The sequence below is a fragment of the Topomyia yanbarensis genome, chromosome 2 (assembly GCF_030247195.1).
Source record: "Topomyia yanbarensis strain Yona2022 chromosome 2, ASM3024719v1, whole genome shotgun sequence".
NCBI lineage: Eukaryota > Metazoa > Arthropoda > Insecta > Diptera > Culicidae > Topomyia > Topomyia yanbarensis.
Window position 1 is genome coordinate 456,441,757 of NC_080671.1, and position 8,981 is coordinate 456,450,737.

Below are 8,981 nucleotides of genomic sequence, written 5' to 3' on the forward strand. Positions count from 1 at the left end.
AGCAGATGCTAAATGGCGATGACCAGGTCCTTAAAAACAGCCGTAAGCTGATGTCATTTGATTATAATGTTGATGTCAACATTATTCGCTGAAGGATAAAAAAGCAAAAGTTGATTTTGAGATACTTTATAGTATTTTTGATGCACTTTCAAAAAAGTTCAAATTTAGCTGCTACTTTTTGCAACATTCTGAGTTAGAGGTCATTGAAAACTATCATTTTTATTTAAAAAATGATCGTAACTCGATAACGAAAAATGATATCGATTCACATTCTTCAGCAAAAATATTCGCAATGAAAAGTACTAAAATTGCTTCATAGATAGTATGAAGATAGACTAACTACTAAAAGTTATAGTTAAAAAACTGACTTTTTCAGGAGCACCCTAGGTTAAAGAAGAAAAATAATTATAGCATGAAAACCGATATAACTTTGATGCATTTGAAAATGTTACTTGAAAAACATGTTTCTACAACTTTGCTGAAATAAGTACCTTGCTACACCATTTAGTTCGAAAAAAAAAATTCGAAAAGAATGTTCGAGAGGACCACCCTAGTTCCATTTTAATTTAAAAGAAAGCCAATTTAATTTCCAAAAATATTCTCTCAGACATAATTACTATAAAATGAACGGTTTGGGAGTTATTGATTTTTGTACCGAAAAACCGCCCTTGTGAGCCATAGTGCAATGAGTCAACTGAGAGTAATGATCATAAAGTTGTGAACTAATTAACGTACAGAAAATCGTTTTGATAATGACAAGGAAACCGTGATTGAATTTCACAACACAAAAACTAATATTTCCACTAATAAAAGCGTTATGAGGGCGTTACTGAAGCGAAATTGAACATAAATATTAAACACATGATTTTGGTTCATTGTCCTGTTTTCGTAACGAAAAAATGTAAATGTTCTAGAACTCATGGTACTCTATGCAAGATTTTAGGAACAATGTTTTTCAGTGTAACAGTGGCCTCGGATGGATGAGGATGGCAAGATACAAGAGGTTTAAGTTTAGTCAGTAAGATTAACTACTTCAAACCAATCCGACACTACCACCAACCAATTCCATTCCATCTTGATAATAGACATTTACCCAATTTGTTGAGCTGAGTCGATTGGTACACAATACTCAGCCTTCCAGGTCTCATAAAAATCTTCAAAATTTAACCTTTCTTTTATGAGAAACGTAAAAAAATCAAAACCCTCCCAATGAGCATTTTCTGCGCACGGGCCTGGCTGTAGAAGTATTACTAATCGCCAATCAAGACACTCTAGCAACGCTGACCGGAAATGATGTTTCAGACTGGGACTTTGGAAAAAAAAAGTTGGAACAGTGAAATCTAAATAGAACCGTCGTATAATAAATAATGTAAATAAATGATGTTATGTTTAAAAAATGCACTTTCAGCGTTGTGGTGGCTGAAAGTGTCCGAGGAAGGCGGAAAAGAACACCCTTTTGCTAGCCTGTGAAGGGCGTTTCGTGTTTCTGTTTTGGTGCTGTTCGTTTGCTTTGCATCTAAATATTTATTGTTTCTAGAGCTAGTACGATAAGAGAAGATTGTATATAGCGATGCAATCGGAGACTGTACACATTTTTTTCCGTTGAATCTCAGTTTTTTTAATTGATTGCGGAGATCCCAACAGATCTTGGATATCAGTCAGCAATTTTTTCTCAATAAAAGTAAATCATCAGTATCAGTCATATCTGACTCTCGAAAAATATTCCAATGAAAATGATTAAACAAATGTAGTTCTTGTTGGGATATCAGCTCTTTCTAAAGTATGATAACAATTATGTGGATACGTGTTCTATAACTTTACAGAAGGAAGTATGGTGCTAGAGTGTTTCTGAAAAATGTTATAGTTGATCGAAAAGCGATGGTTCGAATTCAATGCCGGTATTTAATTCGAACCACCGATTTTCGATCAGCTATAGCATTTTCCAAAAAACACTATGTACCACTCTACTTGCAGACACTTCCGGTGAACTAAAAGAATCTTGATTTCTATTTCTGTTACCTGTTTTCATTCCAGTCCTTCAAATAAATTATCATTTATCATTCGCTAACATCATACGTGGAAGAAAAGATTCAAACATTTAAATAAAAATTACATGTGTCTCAACTTTTCGAATGTTAGCAGAAAATAGGACTTTGTATACTAATTCGAAATCGCAAAGTTTGAACAACTATTTATTTTTTTAGATACATTCTCGCGTGCTTCTTTCGTCAAAGTCATTAGACACTTTCTGGGCTATACGATTACGTAATAAATTTTATACTTCAAGAAAAACTGCGATTTCTAGAAATGAAAGGAAAAATAATAAGTTTTCCAATACAATTCTCTGTTACACCACCCTAAAGCATACGAATATGAAGATTTTAGGACAATTGCTAATCGAAGCAGGCGATGGTTAAAAGAACAGCGATTCGACATCAGGTAAAGTTTGGATTACTACACTGACCACTTCCTTAAAATATTGATCATGATGGTTACTGTTCTGTACGTTTCACCCGAAACGCGCTGTTTACATCGAGCATGCGAATGATCCGACAAGAAAAGCATGACGAAGAAACGTCGCCTACTTTGGAAAATCTCGAACGATAATTTCAAAAGAAACAGCCAAGTACAAGTATAAGAAATTTTTGCTGATAAATAAACGAAACAAAAATGGTTGATATCGCATGTATTTACTTATGATTCATATGATAGTGGCTCCACCGACGTAGTTTCACTAGAGAGTAGCATATCGGAGACGCCATTTCCCATCTGGAAATCCAGCTGAGCCGGTCAAACGGAACATGACGTCATAGTTATTCTAGTCTCTAGGTACCTACCGGTAGAACCAACTAGCGCAGGCGACATCAGTAACCGGCAACTTATTTGCGGCTGTTGTTCTGTTGAACTCCCTGCTTCACAGCCGCAGCTCGTTGCTCAGGACTCTTGGTACCTTCACCTTGTTGGTACGCTTGTATGGATTCCTTTATAGCGGCGGCTCTCTGCTGGGTGTTGGAAGCTGAAAAGACAAATTTAACAAGTCTTAAATTCTGACTATCTTAAGTGTTCTATATGCACTTACTTTTATTGTCCGGCATTTTGATTGGTTATCGCTGGAATACTTGGAAAAACGTCTGATCACTAGGAAAGTAATATCTAAAATGAAGCAAGGAAAATCGTTTCTATGGTATATAGCACCGAGAACTTGTACACATCTAACAAAAACTACTCAAAATAAGGGTAACTACTACTCAGTTTTGCTACAACTTTATTATTATTTTATTACTTGATTTGACATTGTTCAATGAATAGTTCGATTTCGCCGAGGGTCTTTTATATTTTTACAATACTACAAAAATTTCTTTCTGTCATTCGAACCTGAAATCCTCCTTCAAGGCGGCGAAATATTTCGAGTGTTGTCGACTGCAACTTGAGGTTCGATAGCTTTCCCTGCTTTCCTGCACAGTCAGATGTTTTGGTTTGTTCCACCGTCTATTGGAATGAAACAAGCGCTTGCTCTTTCAACACTCGCTTAAGTTTTCGATAAACTACTTTTTCGATTATCAATATAATGAATATTATCAACAGTCGCATATCACAATAACTATCTAGAATAACCTTGTTTTTAAAGCTTAGGAGAAGGATATTTGTTTCTTCCGACAAATGTGTACTAATGATTTGTAGAGAAGTCTTCAACAGTCAGTTATCGTGGAGTTTCTTCATTTCAAACAAAAATGTCTCTTATTTTTAGGAAAAATTGTAGAACTTCGAGAATTTTTTCCAAATGAAGAATCAATGACAGATAGGTGATGGAAATTAATGATTGACACCATTTTCAAATTCAAAATATCGACCTACGGTTACCACGAAACACTGGAAGCCTCCGTTTTATAAAAAGTGATCCTTACCTACTTTTACCATACTACGGCAATAGAGTCGCCATCGCAAGGAGAGGCTTTGACCCCAAGATTATTACCAGAGACTAATTGAGACGAAGGACTGAAGGATTTTCTATTGTTTCAAATAGTACTAGTACAGTCCCTTGATTAGTCAAAGAATGATCGGTACTCAGTACTCATTTCCATGTGCTTTGAATATAAGTAATAGTATCTAGAGACAAATCAAACAATAATAAAAAAGTTCGAAGGGGATTATTTGCACTTTAACTACTTAACTGTCAATTTTTCCACTATCGTTATTTATATTGATAAACAACGTTTTTATTTTCTTTTAGCCGACAAAACAATGATACAAGATCAAAGTATGCTGCGAAAAATATCACATCCAAGAACTCATTAGACATATCTTTTTAACTACAAGCAAAGCAAACACAAAATAGTTTGCTGTGCGGGGATATTGGGGTTGGAAGAAGTGTATGATTAAGATTAAAACCTTTATAATAAAAAAAACGTTTATGGTTCGTGATAAAACTGCAAACCACACTCCACCACAATCAGCCTTATGATGCCGTTTTTGCTAGGCTTTGAAGCTGAGTCAGTTTCTAACCTCAACCGTTGTTATCTCATACATTTTAACATCATTTGGGGATCGAACCTGACTCAGTTTCACCACAAACAAAATCATATTGCAGAATAAGACTGAACACGTCTAAAAACACATGGATTCTTTCAGTTTTATAGCTACTGTTGAGAGTGATTTCGGAGTAGAATTTCAACTAATAATACTTCGATAGAAGAGAAAGGAGGACATCCGCTATTTCAATTGCTGAACTCGAGAGTTCGTAAGACAAGGACATGAATCCTTTCAGCATATCAGAAGCTCCGTCAATTACGAAAATATTTGGCAATCGTCCAGCGGAGCCTGAAGAAGACGCGAAAGGCACGATTATTGTCGTCATTATCGACTGATCGAAGCAGGCGATGAATTTGTCCGAGTCAAATTAACGAATGTTCGCTTGCCTGGCTCTCCTGGGTCGGCAGCACAATTTTCAGAAAGTGACAAATTTCACAAGGTACCTTTTCTTCTGGTTATTGATAGATTACCGTTGGGTACCACCGAAAAAGCCTTAAATAAGGTTTTGGCACTTGCGTAAAAAACAAATAAATGAATTATTAGTTTAATTCGAACGGCGAGTTCGCTCCCGTCATACTTCTGGTAACGGGACAAGGGACCAGAAATCGACAGTCTTTATAAGCTCTGTCACCCACCGAAGTACGATGGGTTGAACTAAAAAGTTAGACAACGGACGATAATAAAAACCCGAGCCTTGGTATCTAGCGGGGAAATTAAATAGATCAAATATGTTGGGTACTAGCTGCGGTTGTTTGTGATCTTGCTTTGCAGGCAGGGTATGATCACCATCGCTAGTGCGATAATCATAAGTTCATCATATCCCAGGAATAGCATAAGGGTTAGTGCATTGGGCCGGAGTCTCGAAGGTTGCGGGTTTCAATTTCGCCTCTGGGGGAATTTTTCCCATTTAATTGCTTTAGCTTCACTTATCATTTCAATCAGTTTTCCCCGTTGGATAACAGCAAAAAAGTCCTTATGATTTTGTTTTTGAGTTTGAAGTTAAGCCATTTACTACACAGTAAACTGGATGTACCTAGAAAATTGGTAGTAGGAATGTACCCAAACAGAAATCTCTATAAAACGTATTATTTTCCATGTGCAAGGTAGACATAATTTACCTAATTTAGATAGAGTGAATATACCCACTTTTAAATTTGTGCTCTTTTCCTAAGAAGCCTAAGTAAGTTCCACAAACTAGTGATTGGAACCTAATAGTAGGTAATTTGAACCCATTTTATGGGTACTACGCTACTACCAATTTTCTAGGTATATCCAGTTTACTATGGAAAGCTGCTAACGGGGAAACCGATCATAAAATGACACAGTGGTATAGCTGGAATTAAAACCTCCGAATGCGATGCCGCTTTATTGGCTGGGATTCGACTTAGCGACCCTAGTGCTACCGCCTTATGCTACAGTACAGCTTACAGAACCATGACTGTGCATGAGTAGTATTGCGGGTATTGAAACCTCTGAGATGAATAATGCAAATGTCTGCCCCTCAGAGGTGATCTTTTTGCAGGAAACTCCGGTCATCCTTCCGTTCCAAGGCCTTCGATTTATTTCTACCTCTTTGACATGCTGGGTACAAGTATCATCATTTCGTGGTTTGTGTCACTGACTTGTGAAAACTGCCTATGATTTTAACAAAAAGTGTGGTTTTTCATATTATGTACAAGATGAATCTCAAAAGTTTGTATTAAAAAGTTGTAGAATACCCTCATTCTAAAAATAAACACAAAAACGCCTACAACCCTAAAACTGGAAAAAATTAAATTCAAAACTCAAAAACACAAATAGCAATGATTTTCGTGTTTGGTGGTCCCAAATTCATCGCAAAATCAGTGCGAGATAAAAATAATTGCCTGTAACAAAATCTTCGCAGCTACGCGTAACGATTTCTTGTCCAAAGTTGCAATATTCATGTAATACATTCCAAAATGTAAACGAACAACATAAAATTTCTGTTTTTTTGTAACTAGCATGTCGTACGACCCAACCACAAACCTTTTTGAAATTTGTCTAGTATTTCATTTTTTTTTTGATTTTCTATTTTTTAATATTCTTAAAATTGGAAGGATATATTTGTTCTGTTTTCTACGTTATTTCATGTTCTTCCATTTTGTCATTTTACATTTCGCACCTAATTTCACCTTCATGATGTTGTTTACAACATTGAGAAAGCCTTCTCACTCAAGCAATCTAGCTTGGGTGTATTCCTAGATATTGGGGGTGCTTTTGACAATGTGTCCTTCTAGTCTATTCTGGAAAGCGACGCGCGGTCATGGGATATCTGCATGTATCTGTATGCGAGTTGTATAAACGCAATGCTTAGTAACCGCATACTTTGTTCGTCACTGCGACAGGCTGAGATACGGTAGTTGAGTATTTGCGGTTGTCCTAAGGACGGCGTTCTATCAGCTGGGTGTTGCATCGTTCGCCCCTCTCCCCCTTATAATTGCACCTCACCCCTTCATCACCCCCCCCTCGGACCACACTTACACTCGCATTCTCTTCATTGACCCCGTATACCGGAAGTGTATGTGTGTCATTTAAACTTACACAATTTTCTCAGAAATGGCTGAACCAATTTACACAAACTTAGTTTGAAATGAAAGGTACAGCGCTCCCATAAGCTGCTATTGAATTTTTAGTTCATCCGACTTTCAGTTCCAGAGTTACGGATTGGAGAGTGCGGTTACACAGCAAGTTCTCATATAAACTGGTAACACCATGATGTCTAAATTATTAAAATGGGTACAACATTGTTTGTATTTGCAGGTCTAGATCACTTATGACCAATCAAAGTTGATTTGACCACATTGGCCACCTATGACGGTTCTTATTGCCTCCGGGGAACTCGCCTAGTCTCCAAATTATTAGCACACCTAGATCCCTGGTGGCTAACCAAGAATTTTTTAAACATATTGTCCACTATCCGGGTATATACCAGAATCAGTTCTTCGGTGATGACTGTACCAATTTTCACTATCTTAGTCACAAATGCAAGATACAATATGGGGTTGGATGTTTCTCCTACCCTTGATCCCCTCCCCCATACCCTTCCACTCTCCCGGCCCTCTCGACAAAACGATTCGAGCCAATATATTCCGATTCCCGTGTGATTTATTTTTTGCCTTTCTCAATAGAAAGGTATGGAATTGCTCTGAAAAGTGACATATACCATTCGATTCAGTTCGTCGAGTTCGGCAAATGTCTGTGTGTGTATTTATGTGTGTGTATGAATGTGTGTATGTATGTGTGTGTATGTATGTGTGTGTATGTGCATCTGTGTGTGTATGCGAGCACAATCTCACTCACTTTTCTCAGAGATGGCTAAACTGATTTTCACAAACTTAGTCCCAAATGAAAGGTGCAACGTTCCCATAGGCTGCTATTGAATTTCTAATGGATCCGACTTCCGGTTCCGGAATTACAGGGTGATGAGTACGAACACGCAGAAAATGTCGATTTGAATAAATTCTGCAATGAATGTATAATGGTGAAAAATTTACCAAAATGTGACCACAACTGCTTCGATTTGTAGTACTAGGTCAGTAACAGTCATTCAAAGTCTCTTTGATCACATTGGCCACCATCATCGGTTCCGGAAGCCCCGGCGGAAGTATCCAAATTCAGAATAACAGTCACATCGGTTTCTCGGAGATGGCTAGACCGAATCAACTAAACTCAGTCTCAAATGAAAGATGTTGCGTCCCCGTAAATGGCTATTAAATTTTATCCCGAACCGACGTTCGGTTCCGGAGTTACGGGTTGTGGCGTGCGATCACGTAGCAAATGGTGATTCAAACCGATATTCCGGTGAAAGTAAAAAAGGTAAGAGTTTCGCTAAAATATCTTTCAAACAACTTAAATTTGCAGTTCTAGGTCACCGACGGCCAAACAAACTTTCGTTGACTACATTGACCACCATAGACGGTTCCGGAAGTGCCCGGGAAAAAAAACTAGCAAACTCATATCAGTTTCTCGGAAATGTTATAAAATTAATAGAATAAAATAAATTGTTAAATACTAGCAAATTGGATGAAATGAATAAAAATAATGACTGAACAGAATCAATAAAATAATAGAATGAGTAAAATGAATAATAGGGGGAAGTGGGCCAATTTGGACCCTCACTTGTTTCTCAGCTATGGTAATATTATGAAAAGCGTATATATCATTTTCATAGCTGTCATGTACCTCTGTTCTATCTCACAAAATTTTACGGTTCTCAGTTTTAGTGAGCTTGCGCTAGGGACGGAGGTTGTTTCGAAGCACTTTTTTGAAAAATGTGTAAGCCAAAAACAAGATTTTTAATGACAACAACAATTAATTAATTCATTCAAGTGCATTATCGCTATTTTGGATCTGCCGGACAATATACGTTATCTAATATCTTGGGTTTTGGGCGAGACTATCAACTGTTTTAGTTTAATCGAAATGGTTGG

General features: G+C 37.1%; 1 long non-coding RNA gene across 1 annotated transcript; it reads right to left on the reverse strand.

The window, feature by feature from the left end:
- Positions 1-2,671: 2,671 nt before the first annotated feature.
- On the reverse strand, positions 2,672-3,211 carry LOC131682253 (uncharacterized). Its single transcript, XR_009304049.1, has 2 exons — positions 3,080-3,211; positions 2,672-3,016 (listed from the first exon to the last, which is right to left on the reverse strand). It is a non-coding gene; the product is annotated as an uncharacterized LOC131682253 (long non-coding RNA).
- Between the last annotated feature and the right edge of the window lie 5,770 nt (positions 3,212-8,981).